The sequence below is a fragment of the Amblyraja radiata genome, chromosome 38, assembly GCF_010909765.2.
Source record: "Amblyraja radiata isolate CabotCenter1 chromosome 38, sAmbRad1.1.pri, whole genome shotgun sequence".
Classification (NCBI taxonomy): domain Eukaryota; kingdom Metazoa; phylum Chordata; class Chondrichthyes; order Rajiformes; family Rajidae; genus Amblyraja; species Amblyraja radiata.
The window spans coordinates 2,118,957-2,138,032 of NC_045993.1; the positions used below are offsets into that span (position 1 = coordinate 2,118,957).

At 45.4% G+C, this 19,076-nt stretch overlaps 1 protein-coding gene and 1 long non-coding RNA gene across 3 annotated transcripts in view; one reads left to right on the plus strand and one right to left on the minus strand.

Moving 5' to 3' along the window:
• Positions 1–60: 60 nt before the first annotated feature.
• On the minus strand, positions 61–18,130 carry LOC116966976. The gene is made up of 3 exons (XR_004410102.1): positions 17,449–18,130; positions 13,856–13,995; positions 61–81 (listed from the first exon to the last, which is right to left on the minus strand). It is a non-coding gene; the product is annotated as an uncharacterized LOC116966976 (long non-coding RNA).
• Positions 18,131–18,635: 505 nt separating this feature from the next.
• The window catches only part of LOC116967098 (carnitine O-palmitoyltransferase 1, liver isoform-like), a 61,508-nt gene continuing 61,067 nt past the window's right edge, over positions 18,636–19,076 (plus strand). The window contains exon 1 of one of the 2 annotated variants that reach the window (XM_033013594.1): positions 18,636–18,723. The gene's annotated coding sequence lies outside the window, so the exon portion shown is untranslated. The remainder of the gene's footprint in view (positions 18,724–19,076) is intronic. The other variant, XM_033013591.1, reaches the window with a different exon arrangement.

A 19,076-nucleotide genomic window follows, 5' to 3' on the forward strand; every position in this document is an offset into this window, starting at 1 on the left:
TGTACCTATAGTTAATTCCTGCTTGATTCTCAATAATAAGAAAGGCAGAATGTTACTATAGGTATAGTTTAACAGCTCATCCTGAAATAAATAATAGGTGAAGCAAGTTTTTACAAGAGAGATCAATTTGTTCTGATATTTGTCAATGATCAACTTCATTGGAAAAACACCATGTTCCGATCGGCGCCTCCCTACCTGCCAAATCATTTCCTTATCTGTGAGTTACCAAGGATCAGATCTGTCCTCACCCTGTGAACTTTACATTCTTAGCTTCTTGCTATTGGGCTTTTTACCCAGCATTTGACCGGTGTCTCCATTTCATGGATTGGTGTTTTCACTTTATTACTGTAGTCTGCAGGTGATCTGTCTGTTATCTGTATCTAACTGTAGTCTCCAGTTATTCTACCTGTCCCACTTTTAATAACCTAAATTATTCTATCAGCTGTACCAATCCATCGTTAAGAGTTACACCTTCCTTTCAACATGAACACCAGATATCCACCTGATGGAGTTCTGCCGTTTATCTATGGAATGACATGCCTATGACATGTCCAGAAACAGTCAGTCTGTTCTAGTACCTGTATTTGTGTCTACAGAAAATCAACATATAAACCTTTACATTTTCTCTCTGTCTAAGAGCGTTCTTCTTGGCTAATTGTAGGATTCCAACAGTTTGTCCGCAATGACTGTGGGAATTCTCAGGGACTAAATATTTGAGTTTTCCCTGTCATGCATGGGAACCACACCTGTATTTTTAGTCCACAATATCATCTCACCCTAGCTTTTGTCGCACTATTTAATCATACCCTCCATGTCATTCACCCATCATCTCCCTTGCCTCTGAATCATCCCCACCCATGATCCATTACTCTAGCATTGCTGCACCAGAGAAGCAGTACAGTGTGAATGGTGAATTAGATATTATGGTTGTTGCAATTACCAATGTACCTTAAAAATATTTATGTTCTTCTTTCATGAAGAAGATATTAATAATTTCTTGGGAAGATTAAAAGCTGGTGAGATAATTTATGTGGGAGACAGTCCACGCCCTTTCAAATGCATAAAGCTCTGACGCTTCCCAAGGTATAAAGCTCTTACACTCCAGCACACTGTAGCAGTGTCAGTGCTGTCCTGTGAGGAATCCAATAATCACTGAGACATTATTGCTCAGAGACTCGGAAATCCAGTTTACCAGATTAAACTGGGTAGGTGGCTTGTATTTATCTTACATATTAATTGTTAGAACTCCTTTGTGGTTTATAGATTATATTTCTGAGATGCTAAAGACTCTTGAATGCCCTGGCAAGTCAAAGATGCTGGGCAATTCAGAAATTAAGGGGAGATGCAGTTTTCTCATGCTCCGATGATTTTTCTCTGCTGTTTCCTGGAGGTCACAGTTGGCGGACCCTTCAACTAGACTTTAGTTCGGTGGTCCTGAAGACAACAACTCATATCCTGCCCCACTTCAGCTAAGTTTATCAAACTTCAGGTCAGGGTAGTTTTTGACATGTAGGGAACCTACATTTTGAGTTTAGCGATAAAGCATGGAAACACACCCTTCGGCCAACCCTGTCCAAGTCATCGATCGCCTGTCTGCACAATTTCTATCTTATGCCACATTCTCATGCGCTCCTGTATGTGGTGGAGTTCCCAATATCTGCTGCACTTCTCCTTGCCCTGGTGGGTTACAGGATAAACATTATCTGAGTCTTGCAGAACAAATATAAAAGACCAAGGAACTGGGATGGGAGGGGTTCAGCAGTGTCCCCTGGGCTAACAGCAGCAACACTCACACCATTCCTATTCAAACTACAGCTGGCAGCACAAACACTGTGATAATTTCTGCTTACTTTGCATTTCCAGATCAGCATATCAAGATGATGATAATTGCTCTTGTTGCCCTCTTCTGTTTAAACATTGGAACTCCTGGTGAAGCACAGGAGGTGGACAATGCCAATAGGTGAGTATTCATTTTTAATCAACTCTATTTTCCAACAACACAATTTGAAAATCGTCACACTTTTACAATCAGACTTCAGGAGTGTGAAAGAAGAAAGCTACAACATAATTCAGGTTCACAGTAAAATCAAACAGCCCAATATAGAGAGATATTAGTGCACAGGAGGTGGACAGTGCTAATAGGTGAGTAATTAATTCACGTCCATGGGGAGGAGCAAATGCCACCTGAACACAAGTCGTGGTCCGATCAACCAAGGCTGGGTCGCCTGGGTGAGGGTGTCTGATGTTGAAAGACCCGAAACACCCAATGACCCCAGGTTACATCACTGATGATGTGTTCAGGTATGGTACCAAGGACTGCCTCCTGCAATCAATCTAGAAAATGCTCAAAAGGCATATCACTGAGCAAAAATGTCCTGTTATTGAAACAAAATCCTTTGTTTCTATGGAAATTATGAATGAACAGGTTGGGAGATACAGGGAGGGAGTTCCAGAGCTTGAGGTGTGGGTCGCTGTTTTGACTGTGTATTTACACGGGCCAGATTAATTGTACTGACTGACTGTTTTGATTCCATCGCCGTGTCACATAGCAAGGTGAAGAGGCACCAACAAAACTTCAAACGAACTGCCTGCAAACTCGGCACTTGCCTGATACACAACCTGTCCCACACGCTGAATAAAGCATTAACCGATGAGCTAAAGGATGTCCCCCCCCCCCCCCGTCAAACACAACAAGCCTCGAAAACTTCGGCAAGAGGCAACGGAGAAGATTTGTTTCAAGAATTCAGGTTCATAGTAAAATCAAACACACCCCAATATAAAGAGATTTCAGTGCAGTGGGCCACACTCTAATGTGGAGTTTCATCAGTGCAATTGGCTACACTCCAATATGGAGTGATATCAGGGCAGTGGACCACCCTCCAATATAGAGTGATATCAGGCTAGGAGCTACCACCAAAGATACTTCCCCCCCACTTTCTTGTCAGATGTTCTGTAACGTAGGGTCACTTTCAATTCAAAACAGGTCAAGAATTGTACCTATTGTCATAGGCACAAGCACAGTGAGAAACAGGTGGGCTGAGGCCCAGGTCTTGATGCTTGGTGATGTTTAGAGGGTATGCTTGAGTTGAATGCCGAACTATAGTCCATGTTCATAAATGGTAGAAGCACAATTGGGCCATTCAACCCATCAAGTCTAATCCGCATTCAATTATGGCTGATTGATCTTTCCCTCATAACCCCATTCTTCTCCCTTCTTTCCATAACCCCTGACACCCGTACTAATCAGGAATTTATCTATGTCTGCCTTTAAAATATCTATTGATTTGGCCTCCACAGCACTTCTGTGGCAATCAATTCCACAGAATTGATGATGTGCAGTCTGATGTAGGCATCCCTGAAGCCCAGATGGCTAAAGCAGAGTGGACAGCCAGTGTGCTAACATCTTCTGTTGGTTGATCTGTTGTGGGTTCAAACAAACTGAAGTGAACCAAGGTCATTTTTGAGGCAATTGATCTGTGCCATAACTAACCTTTCAAACCACTTTTCTCTCCTCTCTCATTCCCTAAACACAGTGAGCTGAAGCTGTCAAACCCTGGCGTCAACAAGATCTTGCAAGTGGATGGGCTGAACAACCAGGACCAGAGCCCCCCAATGTCTCGCACCTTCTCTGACGATGACTTCGCGCACATGAAACACGATGACACTTTGGATATCCGGTATTAAACCATTACAAGCACTGGTCAATATCAGGTTTATAATGCAACAATCTGGTATCTATATCACAGGGAGATTATGACTTTCTGGAGAGTGAGGTGGCTGTATTAAATGGCATTGCCAACATTCCAATGGAAACAGGTGGTTCTGTACTATATCCATATTAGTGTTTCATTTCCTTTCGGTGGAAGGGCACTCTTCTCAGGTGGAGGCTGAGATGAAAAGAGAGGGAGAGAGGAATCCAAATGGAAAAAGATGGAGGGATGAAGAAGTGAAAGAAGAGAGAGGGAGGGAAAGAAAGGAAGAGGGACAGATGATATGGAGAAGGAATGAGGGATTGTGATGTTTGCGGTTAGACAGGGACAGTGCAGGAGAAATTGATTGTTCGGAAGAGAGCGAGTAGACAAAGTTAAGAGCATTCACTAACGAGTCGGTGTGGGAATGAAGAGAATTTTAGCATTATGCAGCAAGTTGCTGTGTTCTGGGATGTGTTTCTGGAATGGGGAATGCAAAAGATTCAATGGAAACTTTCAAAGGTTGAATAGGAAATATCTATGGGGATCTGCGGCAAGAATGCGATTATACCATCTTATGTCATTCTGTAAAATGCCCCAAAGATAATTTTGAGCTAAAACCTGCTACAATAATGCAAGAAAGAAAATAGGAGCAGGAATAAGCCACCAAACCCCTCAAACTATTTGTTATGATTGTGACTGATCAATGCTGACCTCAAATTGGCTTTGGCGATAGTTCTGCATGACCCACCATCAATCTCTCATATTTATCTTCTCCATCATCTAATGATCTGACCTTTACCATTTCCGTGGTCTATAAATTCCAGACATACACCACCATTCGGGTGAAGAAATATCTTTGCTAATCAATTTTATATGACCAGACCCATATTTTGGAGCTATATCCATTTCCCATAACTTCTCATTCTCCTTCTACACATCATATATTCAATACTTTATCTGCACTTAGGATCGTGTATGTTTGAGTAAGTTAACCTCTTATTCTCATTCTTAACACCATCTGGCATAGTCTCAACCTGTCTAGCCTCTCTAAACAAGATGCTACCGCATGGATTTCCACTGGATGCTCCAGTTTCTTCCCACATTCCAGATTTAAGGATTTGTAGGTTAATTGGTTTCTGTAAATAGTTTCAAATGTGTAGGATAGAACTAGTGTACAGGATGATCGTAGGTCGGCCTGGATTCGGTGGGCTGGAGGGCCTGTTTCCATGTTGTATCTCTAAACTAAATTAAACTCCCTCAACTCATGAATTAGCTTAGTAAATCTCTTTCGACTGCCTCCAATGCTGCACTATCCTTTTTTCAGGTAACAAAATATCAAAATTGAGTAGAGTATTCCAGGTATGACCTCACCATCTGTAACAAAACCTCTTCATATACCACAGTGATCGGTGTCGGATCCTTCATTGCTCATTATATATATTCATGATTTGGAAGAGAATGTATGTGGCATGATTAGTAAGTTTGCAAGTAACACCAACATTGGCCATCTACTGGACAGTGAAGTCTGTTTCCCTGGAGCAAAGGGGACTGAAGAGAGAAGCATAGATTTAAGGTGAAAGAGGAGTAACTCAGCGGGACAGGCAGCAGCTCTGGAAAGAAGGAGTGGGTGACATTTTGGGTCGAGACCCTTCTTCAGATTGATGTCAGGCTAGTGGGCGGGACAAAGATAGAATGTTGTCAGAGACGGTAAGACTGGTGGGAGAACTGGGAAGGGGAGGGGATAGCGAGGGAAAGGAAGGGCTATTTGAACTTATTTCCAGGTCCTCTAGTCTATCACCGGCCCATGCCACTTTGTATGTTCATACTGCTGGGATGTAAGCAACCCAAGCAAAATATGAGGTCCTTTTCCTCCAATTTGCGCTGGGCCTCACTCTGACAGTGGAGGAGGCCCAGGACTGAAAGGTCAGATTGTGAATGGGAGGGGGAGTTAAAGTGGTGAGCAACCGGGAGATCAGGTAGTTTAAGACGGACTGTGTGGAGGTGTTCAGCGAAACGATCGCCAAGCCTGCGCTTGGTCTCGCTGATGTAAAGAAGTTGACACCTGGAACAGAGGATACAGTAGATGAGGTTGGAGGAGGTGCAAGTGAAACTCTGCCTCACCTGGAAAGACTGTTTGGTTCCTTGGATGGAGTCGAGGGGATAGGTAAAGGGACAGGTGTTGCATCTTCTGCGGTTGCAGGGGAATGTACCTGGGGAGGGGGTGATTTGGGTTGGAAGGAATGAGTTGGCTTTATATTATATTAATAATATTTTCAGAGCCCTCACAATGAAGACTGATGAAAAAAAGTGTTTAATAATCTGAAGCTTTTTGTTTACTGTTACTAATTTAACAGCAACATTATATAGAGGCTCCACAACTACCTTAGCTATTTTCTTCATATTTATATACTCAGAGAACATTTTAGTTTGTTTTAATAATCTTGCAAGTTTTCTCTCTAAATCAATGTTCTCCCTTTTAATGAGGTTTTTAGTCTTTTGCTGCTTATTTCCCAGTCCTCTGGTCTATCACCAGCCCATGCCACTTTGTATATCCTACTTTTCAATTCAACATTATTCATAGACCTGAGGCAACAGAAACAAATTCCTTTGTATTTATAGCAAATATTAGTGGAAAAGGTGGAGAGATACTCGATACTAAGAACTTCACTGATTGAACACAAGGACTAACATTGGTTACGATGGATGGAATGGGCTTACTAACTGTACTCAGTACCTGTCTGTTTTGATTCTAGCCCTTTGCTGCACCCCAGGGGACAGTTGGATAAACAAAACTCTAGGATACAACCAAGGCAATCAAACTGCAACAACCCCTTCTGCATGTTTCTGGACTTGGGCATACATACAATCAATACGATCAAGGATGCTGTCGGTGGATTGATCCCTTCTCAACCGAAACCTGAGGAATCTGAGGATCCTGAGGAATCTGAGGAATCTGAGGAATCTGATTCAGACTAGCACATTAACAACAAAAGGGTGACTGCAAAACCCTCCTTCCCCCACTCAGCTTATGCCATTCTAAATCAACACCTTCCCTGCTTAGTGTAACAAATGTATGGAAGGAGAGAGGTCGTGGGGAAACACTATAGAAATCTAACAGAACAATTCCCCTCTGGTAATTGTTGCAGAATCTCATAAAAAGTAGCTGTAAACAAATAAAAAACATGAAGTTACCAGCACTCTGTTATTTTGTCTACATTTTTTAATATTGAGAAATTGTTATTTGATTTTTGCCTAAAGGTTGTCAGCTGTGTGAAGACAGACACAAGATGCTGGAGTAACTCAGCAGGACAGGCAGCATCTCTGAAGAAGGGTCTCGACCCGAAACGACACCCATTCCTTCTCTCCAGAGATGCTGCCTGTCTCGCTGAGCTACTTCAGCTATTTGTGTCTTTCTTCGGTTTAAACCAGCATCTGTAGTTCTTTCCTACACATTTTGTCAGCTGTGTGGACTGGCCATCTCATCCAGAGCCCATCTCAGCACCAGAACTAAGGGGATTATCGGCTTTAAGAAAGTCCTCCCCTCACATCCTCTCTTTCATTCCTGAGAAACCAAAAGCTATTTCTCACCAGACAGGTGCAAGTGAACCTCTGCCTCACCTGGAAAGACTGTTTGGTTCCTTGGATGGAGTCGTGGGTATAGGTAAAGGGACAGGTGTTGCATCTTCTGCGGTTGCAGGGGAATGTACCTGGGGAGGGGGTGATTTGGGTGGGAAGGCATGAGTTGGCTTTATATTATATTAATAATATTTTCAGAGCCCTCACAATGAAGACTGATGAAAAAATGTGTTTAATAATCTGAAGCTTTTTGTTTACTGTTACTAATTTAACAGCAACATTATATAGAGGCTCCACAACTACCTTAGCTATTTTCTTCATATTTATATACTCAGAGAACATTTTAGTTTGTTTTAATAATCTTGCAAGTTTTCTCTCTAAATCAATGTTCTCCCTTTTAATGAGGTTTTTAGTCTTTTGCTGCTTATTTCCCAGTCCTCTGGTCTATCACCGGCCCATGCCACTTTGTATATCCTACTTTTCAATTCAACATTATTCATAGACTGAGGCAACAGAAACAAATTCCTTTGTATTTATAGCAAATATTAGTGGAAAAGGTGGAGAGATACTCGATACTAAGAACTTCACTGATTGAACACAAGGGCTAACATTGGTTACGATGGATGGAATGGGCTTACTAACTGTACTCAGTACCTGTCTGTTTTGATTCTAGCCCTTTGCTGCACCCCAGGGGACAGTTGGATAAACAAAACTCTAGGATACAACCAAGGCAATCGAAATGCAGCAACCCCTTCTGCAGGTTTCTGGACTTGGGCATACATACAATCAATACGATCAAGGATGCTGTCGGTGGATTGATCCCTTCTCAACCGAAACCTGAGGAATCTGAGGATCCTGAGGAATCTGATTCAGACTAGCACATTAACAACAAAAGGGTGACTGCAAACCCCTCCTCCCCCACTCAGTTTATGCCATTCTAAATCAACACCTTCCCTGCTTAGTGTAACAAATGTATGGAAGGGGAGAGGTTGTGGGGAAACACTATAGAAATCTAACAGAACAATTCCCCTCTGGTAATTGTTGCAGAATCTCATAAAAAGTAGCTGTAAACAAATAAAAAACATGAAGTTACCAGCACTCTGTTATTTTGTCTACATTTTTTAATATTGAGAAATTGTTATTTGATTTTTGCCTAAAGGATGTCAGCTGTGTGAAGACAGACACAAGATGCTGGAGTAACTCAGCAGGACAGGCAGCATCTCTGAAGAAGGGTCTCGACCCGAAACGACACCCATTCCTTCTCTCCAGAGATGCTGCCTGTCTCGCTGAGCTACTCCAGCTTTTTGTGTCTTTCTTCGGTTTAAACCAGCATCTGTAGTTCTTTCCTACACATTTTGTCAGCTGTGTGGACTGGCCATCATCCAGAGCCCATCTCAGCACCAGAACTAAGAGGATTATCGGCTTTAAGGAAGTCCTCCCCTCACATCCTCTCTTTCATTCCTGAGAAACCAAAAGTTATTTCTCACCAGACAGACTGGACTCGTTGGTTATTAACCATGGCCATTGACGAGGGATTTCATGATAGTCTTGTTGGCTCTGGAGCACTGATAAGTGAATGGAGGTAAATCGGTGGACCTCTCCTCTCCAACACGATCAAACTCTTTCTAACTTACATTAAGCTTCTCTGTCTCGTGTCTAGTCCGGGTCCTATCACTCTCACCCAGAGACCAAATGTTTCTTATCCAGAGTAGAACACTGGACCACCTGGCCAAATAGCATTGCTTGCCAATTGACCTAATAAAGGTATCGGTCATGCCTCCAATTACAAATATAGGAATGGTAAGATTTTGTCTGCTTAGTTGTGCAAAACGATTTCAGCACATTAAAAATGAGAGAATTATTTTGAAGATAGACACAAAATGCTGGAGTAACTAGCGGGACAGGTAGCATCTCTTGAGAAAAGGAATGGGTGATGTTTTGGGTCGAGACCGTTCTTCAGATTGAGAGTCAAGCCCCTGTCCCACATACATGTCCTTGGTACCCTAATTACGCGACCTCGTGGTCGAGTTGAGCCGCGACGATCCCGCGAAGGTCGCGCGCGACTTCATTCGACCACACAGCCGTCTGGAGCGCGTGACGTAATTTGAAGATGGACACAAAATGCTGGAGTAACTCAGCGGGACCGGCAGCATCTCTGGAGAGAAGCAATGGGTGATAACTTATTAACTTATGAATGTAACACGGCCTTCAAAAAATCTTTTTTATTTTTTTTATTTTAATTATTTTTATTAGAAGTACGGTAAATTACAATAACACACAACACATATATCTTAATACATTTTTTGTACCGCTTCATTTTTTTTTTAAGCTTTAAGAAAAAGATAGAAGTAAGGAAAGTAAAGAAGGTGCGCAAGAGTCGTGAAGTGCAAGAGAGTGTTGGGAAAAGAAAGCCCCTTAGAAAAGAAGTTAGAGAAGGAAGTAAAGTAAGAAAGTAGACCCTAGAAAAGAAAAAGAAAGTAAGGACAATCGCTCTATTATAACATTAAACTCCGCAGAAAGACTACCAACCAAGTCTGTTTTTGTTGTTTTACCTCCCATTGCCAGGTCCTGATACCATTTATTTATTTATTTATTTTTAAAATTACTATTGCACCTCATGCTTGTAATAGGTCCATAAACGTAGACCACGTCTTTTGGAATTGGTTTGCTTTACCTGCTAAGAGGAATCTCATCTCTTCCAGATGTAATGTTTCAAACATATTTGATGTCCACATTTTTATTGTTGGTGTGGGCGCATTTTTCCAGAATTTAAGTATGAGCTTTTTTCCCATTATTAGCCCGTAATTGAGTAAATTCTTCTGATACACGTTTAATTCAGGGATACCTTCCGATATCCCAAAAATGATCCATTCTGGTTTTGGTACCAGTTTTATTTTAGTTAATTTAGAAAAAATATCAAATATTCCATGCCAGAATTTTTGGATTTTTGTACAAAAAACAAAAGAATGCGCTATGGTAGCTTCTTGACACAGACATTTATCACAGATTGGTGAAACATTAGGAAAGATTTTATTTAATTTAGTTTTTGAATAATATAGTCTATGTAATGTTTTGAATTGGATAAGCGTATGTCGTACATTGATCGAGCATTTATGCACCTGGGCCTTCAAAAAATCAACGAGTTTGCTTGCAGTCCATTATGAAAGACCTTGTGATAGAAAAAAAGTCACTATTTTCTTATCTTATGTGGGCGCTGCTGTTTGTTTATGTTCTAATCAACTCTTTCCCCATTGTTCTAAAGTCCAACAGATAACAAGAGTAGGCTGTTTAACCATTCCAGGAATCAGTTTGGTGATCATTCTCTGAGCACTGAATTCATCTTAATATTAATCAATAATTATTGGCTCGAAAGTAAATGTTACCATCCATGGGCAGTGTTAGGCAGTGGGTTACAAACATAGTAGATATTCATCAGGACCAAGGACTCCAAATGAATCCCAGCCAAATAATAATAATAATACATTTTATTTTCGAGCGCCTTTCAAATCTCAAGGACACCTTACAAAAATTAACAGAAGAGAAAAAAACATATAGTCGGAGAAAAATAAATAATAAGGACATCATCAATACACAAATTAAAGATAGAAATCGCTCCAAAGACACAAAATCAAAAAATCAAAAAAACACAATGTGAAGAGAGAGCAGCGGCAGTTAAAGCGCGCCAGCGTCCACTCTCCCTTCCGACAGCCATCTTGGACACAGACTAACAAAGTAACTTACACACAGAAAAATCATCCCCCCACAATGGTTACCACTGTGGGGGAAGGCACAATGTCCAGTCCCCAACCCCAGTTCTCCCAGAAGACAGGCCTATTGAGGCCACCGCTGTTGCCTCTATGGAGGCCCGATGTTCCTGGCCGTTCTGGCCGGGTGCTGTTGCCCCGGCGTCGGGAGAGTCCTCGGCGTCGGGAGAGTTCCAGGTGGCCCAGCCGCTTCCTAGCAGGGGATTGTCGGCTTCCGAAGCCGACAAGGACGCACCGGGTTGGAGCTCCCAGGCTCCCGATGTTAATGTCGGCACTGCCCGCTCCGATCCGCAGACCCGCAGCCCGGAGGTGATGATCACGGCGGTCCAGCTCACCGGAGCTCCAGCGCGTCGATCCAGCGCGGCGACCCAGGCAAGGCATCGCCCGCTCCGCGATAGCGCTCCAGCGCTGTGCCGCCACCAAAGCCGAGGTGCTGGGCGGTCCCCGCCAGGAAACGGCGCTCCACACCCGCTGGTAGGCCACAAGGACGGGTCGACGGGCAGCCCGGAGAAAAAGCTGCCTCACCGACCAGGTAGGGACCTAGAAGTAAGATTACCTCCTTCCCCCCACATTAAGAAGTCCATTTCTCCGAACAAACGAAGAACAAGACTAACTAAAAAACTGGGAAAAAAATGAATTAAACGGACGGCTGCTGGTTAGCAGCCGTTCCCCAAGATGGCTCCTCCTCGAGTGGAGCTCCAAACTCAGCCAGTACTTGACATCAGGCTCCAGTTTGCATCAATCCCTCTCAAAGGTACTCAACTGACCTCTGATTCTCTATTTCAAAGTAGTTTCATTGTCCTGTGAAGGAAGGAACTGCAGTTTAAACCGAAGATAGACACAAAAAGCTGTAATAACTCAGCGGGTCTGACAGCATCGCTGGAGAAAAAGAATGGGTGCCAAAACATCACCTATTCTTTTTCTCTAGAGATGCTGCCTGACCCGCTGAGTTACTCCAGCTTTTTGTGTCTATCTTCAGTTTCATTTTCCCATCTGCAAGTTGTCATGAATCTAATCATTCGATAGCCTGAGAATTAACGTCAGCATTGAAAGGGATAGCTAACTACCCTCCCCCCCCCCACCCCCGATCAGGGCCGGCGTTAAGCCGATTTGACCGATTGCTCCCAATTGGGCCCCGCGCCTAATGGGGGCCCCGCACTAATATTCAGTATTTCGTACGGAAATACGAATTCTCTTTGTTAAATAAAGATTTTTTTTAATTCGCCATCCGGATTTTTTTTAAACGAACATGCATAACAACCGCTGCACGGCCATCATACACAAACGATTTGTTAACTAGTGCTGTTAGCACTTCTTAACGGTAAGTAGTTAACACCTTGTTATGCGATGTCATGAATCTGCATCTATCCACATTCCTCAGTAAATGTTATAGTGTTTTGAACAAGTATTATTGACGCCGTGTTCAAAAGGGAACTGCAGATGCTGGAATATCGAAGGTACACAAAATTGCTGGGGAAACTCAGCGGGTGCAGCAGCATCTATGGAGTGAAGGAAATAGGCGACGTTTCGGGCCGAAACCCTTCTTCAGACTCATTTAATGACGCCGTGTTCCTTTGAATAAAATTCACGCGGCGTCATTAATACTTGTTTAAAACACAATTACATTACTGAGGAATGTAGATCGATGACACGTTGAGAATTTCATTTAACTCACCATCATGAGTGAGGGCCCCGGACCGCGAGAAGGGGCTTCTTCCTGGTGTGCAGGTTAGTCATTCACCTACCGACCCACGTTGTGTCTCTCTGTCTTTTGCTCACTCCCTCCCTCCCTCTTTCTCTCGCGCTCTCTCTCCCGCTCCCCGTCTCGTCTCTCTCTAGCTCTCCTACTCCCTCTCTATCACCATGTCCCCTCAGCATTCCCGGAATCATTGATGTTTAGCGGTAGACAAAAATGCTGGAGAAACTCAGCTGGTGAGGCATTCGCCTGGCCCGCTGAGTTCCTCCAGCACTCTGTGTTTTTTGTTTGGCTCTGAAGTTGAAGGTGGCTCAGCGGGACGGGCAGCGGCTCTGGGGAGAGGGTTGTGTTTCTGGTCGAGACCCTTCTTCAGACAATCACAAGTACTCTCACCGACGCGAGTTCAGTTCGGTCTGAAGAAGGGTCTTCTCTCCAGAGTCGCTGCGCTGCCTGTCTGCTGAGTTACTCCAGCTTTATGTCTATCTTCAATTTCAGAGAAATACAATTTCTCACGGGGGGCTTATAACGTCTCTAAACCCCTCTGGGACCCTCTGAACACCTCTAAACCCCCTCTAGCCCCCCTATTTCCCTCTAAACAATTGTAAACACACCTGAACCCATCTGAAGCCCTCTAAACATCTCTAAACCGTTTAAACCCCCTAAGGCCGGCCATGCACGCACACACACAGACACATACACACAAACACACACACTCAGTCACACAGACACAGAGACACAATCGCATACACTCATAAACACACACACACACACATTCAATCTTTCAAAGTGCCGCTCATTTTATTAGATGTGTGACACTTTCATATAGTTTTTCAAAATTTTAGTATATCAAGCATTTAATGGGTTTTTTTGGTTAAAGACGAGCATACTACACGAAATATAAACATACATAAATTTTTACTTTTCTAGAGTAGGGGCCCCGCCATTAATTTTCTAATTGGGCCCCGCAATTCCTAGCACCAGCCCTGCCCCCGATCGCGTGATTGGTGGTCCAGATCACGCCCGGTCCACGCAAGAGTTCGAGCCCGACCAACGACGGTTTGATACTAAAATGGCTCAGCCCACCACACCATACTATCCATGTTAATAGTTAGATAGCGAGCACTTACTTGGTGGATGTTCATCATGATCACAGTCTGGAGTGATCCCAGCCGAGCCCAATCCAGGATTTTTTTTGCATGCATGTTTCGTGAGGTTCCAATCTGTATTAATACCTCTGGAAGGAACTCAATTGTTCTCCAGTTCTCAGCTACAAATAAATTGAAGTATTTTGTGTTAATGTATACATGGATAATTTGTTTTGACATAGTTAAATAATGTGAAAGTCATTATTTTCCTCCAAGAGCCACTTTTGAATTGTAGACCTGTATATTTGCAGCTCGCTCATGAGTCATGAGAAACACCTGGATACTAACAGCGAACGATTTCAACTTCACTGCCCCCTTCCACCTCTATCCATCCCACACTCTAAAGACGTACAGGTTTGTTGGTTAATAAGCGAGTTCGGTATTCCTCCTGAGCATGCCCAGGTCATAGGTCACTCGTGATAATCATTCTCAGCAACTGTGCTGCTGCATGTATACAAACCTGCAATTCATCCGTAGTCAGGATCAAACCCGGGTCTCCGGCGCTACAAGCGCTGTTGAATTGCTAATGGATGGTCCCTGTCCCCTCCCGAATGTCCCATCCCTGTCCGGGGGCGGCCGGAGATGTCCAGGGTGTCCCTGGACTGACGGGACACTGGCCCGGAGCAGTGGAGTTAGCACTTCTTCTCTGAGCTGGCTGTAAGCCTGGGGCCGCCACTGCTCCGGGCCGGTGTCCCGTTAATCCAGGGCAGTGGTGGAAATCCGGGGGGGGGGGGGGGGGGGGGGGGCAGGGGTCTCTGTTTCGAGAGGTGGGGGACGATCCCCCCCCCATTTTTTGTAATCCAGATTTAAAAACCCGGTGAAATCTCCGCTTTCCGAGAGACAGTGGGGGTGGGACTGCTGACCGATTGGATGAGAGACACGTCGGTCAGCAGGCAATGGGGGTGGGACATGATGATTCAGCGTGATGATTGGAGGTGGGAGGTGTCGGTCAGAGGCGGAAGTAGGGGGGTGGGACTAAGGGTAGAGTGCGGTGATTCGAGGAGGGAGACGTGCCCAGGTCATAGGGTCACAACGGCAGCCCTGGACACAGACCTGTGCCTCATCCGCAGCCAGGACCGATCCTGGCCGGCTCTCCGGCGCTGCAATCGCTGCCGAACAGCCACTGGACCATCCCCACCCGAGTGCTCCCCCCCCCACACACCCGGGGGTGGCCAGAGACGTCGGGTCAGACGGGCGCGGTGCCCCCAGACCCAGCACAGAGAAGCAGCGCTAAACCCAGCTCAACCTTGCCTCTTCCACCGGGTTAACCTACAGCCCTGCCTGGACTTAAGGGAAATATGGCCCAGGCTTACAGCCAGTGCAGAGAAGCAGCGCTAACTCCACGGCTCCAGACTGGTATTCCGTCTGTCCAGGCAGGGATGTAGGTTAACCCGGCGAGACAGGCAGAGTTGAGCTGCAGTTAGCGCTGGATTGAGCTGTAATCACCGTTCACAGGGCCCACGGCAGAAGCCTTCGAAGCCTCGCGTGTGTGTGTAAGAGTGCGCATGCACGCGCGCCCGCCAAGAAATTGTGTCCCCCCTATCCCCCGGTCTCCTCCATATTTTGATAGCGATTTCCATCACTGGTCCAGGGTCACCCCGGGCATCTCCGGCCGCCCCCGTACAGGGATGGGACACTCGGGAGGGGACGGGAACAGTCCAGTAGCAATTCAACAGCTCTTGCAGCGCCGGAGACCCAGGTTTGATCCTGACTACGGATGAAACGCAAGTCTGTATACATGCAGCAGCACAGTTGCCGAGAATGCTTATTGCGAGTGACCTTTGACAAATCCCATGATTCCTTGCGTTTTTCGGAATACCGAACTCGCTGATTGGCTTCGGTAAAATTGTAAATTGTCCCTAGTGTATAGTAGGTATGTTGCAAAGCCTACCTGAAGCGTCGCGGAAAATCTGTCGCTGCGGGTGTGCGCGATTTTGGCGCCGTTTAGAGGGGGGCGGGTTTAAAACGCGATTTTCTCTAGGCTGTTCAAATCAAAGATGTTCAGCCTAGTTAATTATTAACGAAAAATCGCTGGAAGACCCCGTCGCAAAAGCTATTATTAGTTTTAAAGGCCTCGTAAAATAGTTATAGCAGTTTAAAAATCAATCTCTAAACCCGCGACCGCCAGCAACCGCAGGGTCTCATAAAGCAAATAACTGAAGGTATGCTGTATATTTTTACATTAAAAAGGGCTTCTAAAGATCCCTTTATACAAAGTTTAATATTGCGAGTAGCTCATTTTGGGCCTATTATATCCCGCAGTATTTTTCTGGGCATTTGAGGGCACAAATCTACCGCAATGTGAACGTTCTAAACCAGCGCGTTCACATGATCTCACTGGAAAGCTGATTTAAATGGGCATTTATTTACAGCAATTGAACACTAAATTCCTTCCATTTGGTCTATAAATTAATGTAAATGAGATTTTAAAATCATGTTTTATTGTGAATTATTTGTGAATATTATTTGGACATTTAGGCTATTTAAAAATGTTAATCATTTATTAAGAAATGGATAGATGTTTAGATCTAGTAATTGAAGTCTGAAATTAGCTACAATTAGGTAACTAACTAATTATATGCTTTAATTTCAGGTCATCCAAGTAAGATTATTTTATATTTGTTTCAGAATGCTTCAATCTATGATAACTGAAAATTTCATTCAGTTCTCTTAATTTTTAAGAAAGTTATGGGCTTTTGACTGTTCACGATCTCAGCTTTTTTGTTATGTCCATAGAAAATCAATAGGGAACAAGATGCTCATTTCCCAGTATGAAAATGGCCATAACTTTTTAAATACTTGAGATATGAAAGTGAATTAGGTGTCAAATTAAACTTATTTTTATGCTTTATCTGATGGGATAAATTGCAGACTTGATTTTTTAAATCTCAAAATTTTGTAACATTGCTATGTATAGGATAGTGTTACTGTGCAGAAATCACTAGTTGGTGCAGACTCAGTGGTCCAAAGGGCCTGTTTCCACGTTGTACCCGATAGTCATAGAGTGATACATGTGTGGCCCAACTTGCCCACACATGTCCCAATTACATTAGTCCCACTATCAGCATTTGGCCCATATCCCCACCCAGAGAGTGGTGAATCTCTGGAATTCTCTGCCACAGAAGGTAGTTGAGGCCAGTTCATTGGCTATATTTAAGAGGGAGTTAGATGTGGCCCTTGTGGCTAAAGGGATCAGGGGGTATGGAGAGAAGGCAGGTACAGGATACTGAGTTGGATGATCAGTCATGATCATATTGAATGACGGTGCAGGCTCGAAGGGCCGAATGGCCTACTCCTGCACCTATTTTCTATGTTTCTATCCTTCCAAACTTGTCCTATCCATGTACCTGTCTGTTTCTTAAACGTAGGGGTGGTCCCAGCCTCAACTACCTCTACTGGCAACTCGTTCCATACACCCACCACCCTTTGTGTGAAAAAGTGATCCCCTCACATTCCTATGAATGTCTTTTCCCCGTCACCTTGAACCTCTGTCCTCTGGTCAAATCTAAATCTAATCCATTCATGTATCTGCCTAAATGTTTCTTGGATGTAGTGACAGTGAGGCGAGGACAAACCTCTTCACACTCAGAGGGTGGTAAATCATTGGAATTCTCCACCAGAGTGGGTCGCGAAGTCATTACATCCACCAGAGTGGGTCGCGAAGTCATTACATCCAACATAGTGGGTTGCAAAGTCATTACATCCACCAGAGTGGGTCGCGAAGTCATTACATCCACCAGAGTGGGTCGCGAAGTCTTTACATCCACCAGAGTGGGTTGCGAAGTCATTACATCCACCAGAGTGGGTCGCAAAGTCATTACATCCAACAGTGGGTCGCGAAGTCATTACATCCACCAGAGTGGGTCGCGAAGTCATTACATCCACCAGAGTGGGTCGCGAAGTCATTACATCCACCAGAGTGGGTTGCGAAGTCATTACATCCACCAGAGTGGGTCGTGAAGTAATTACATCCACCAGAGTGGGTTGCGAAGTCATTACATCCACCAGAGTGGGTCGTAAAGTCATTACATCCAACATAGTGGGTCGTGAAGTCATTACATCCACCAGAGTGGGTCGCGAAGTCATTACATCCAACCACAGTGAGGTAGCTGGGTTTCTCCACATGGATCCACGAAGTCAAATGGCGGGCAAGTGACCTCGTGCCGTTTGGCGGCAAAAGCCCAACGGCTAAAATGGCGGCGCGTGATGCCCGCCTCCTGTCACTCACCAGCCCCCGCCTCCTGTCACTCACCAGCCCCCGCCTCCTGTCCATCACCAGCCCCCGTCCCCTAACCCCAAGCCCCGCCCCACAACCACCAAGCCACGCCCAACTAACCAACAAGCCTACAGCCCCCACCACCACCAAAGATTATAGAGGAGCTCCTCTGCTTTAGATTATAGTATAGCTCCTCTATAATCTTTGCCCACCACCATTGAACGACTGTGCTTCACTTCGGGATATTTACACTGCATAGCTTCACCCGACATTTCGTTTCTCCACATGAGGTCCCCCTCCTCCGACAGGATATTCCTTCCCCAAATAGCTTCCATCCCCCGTCATGACGGTCACCGCGCTCGTGCCCGCGGAAGGGGGGGGGGGTGAGGAGGGGCCACGCGCGCGTGCGCGGCGCTCGAGCGGCAGCGAGCGGGAGGGGGGGAGGGGAGGGGCCACGCGCGGGGGCGCGGCGCTCGAGCGGCAGCGGCGGGGGGGGGGGGGGGAGGGGAGGGGCCACGCGCGGGGGCGCGGCAGCGAGCGGGAGGGAGAGGGGAGGGGCCACGCGCGGGGGCGCGGCGCTCGAGCGGCAGCGGCAGCGGCAGCGGGAGGCCGGGAGGTGGAAGATCGCCGCTCCGTGAGTTATACCGCCTGGCGCTGTCACCCCGGCGGGGAGGGTGGAGGACATTACCAAGGAGGGCGGGGAGGCCACTGGTGGTGGAGGGGGACCAAGTTCAAGGGCGACTGTCCATGAAATGTAGGGTTAGTGGGGGAGGCGGGGAGGAATGGTGGCATGGACAGTGGACAGAGGGGTAAAGGCATTGGCCAGCAGACAGAGGGGCAGTGGTGGTGGCCAGTGGGCTCAATGGTGAGGTGGGATGCCAGTGGGCAGGGGGGCATGACTTTGGCCAGTAGACAGAGGGGCAAGGCTTTGACGAGTGGACAGAGGGGCAAAGCGATGGTCTATGGCCAGAGAAGCAAGGCTTTGGT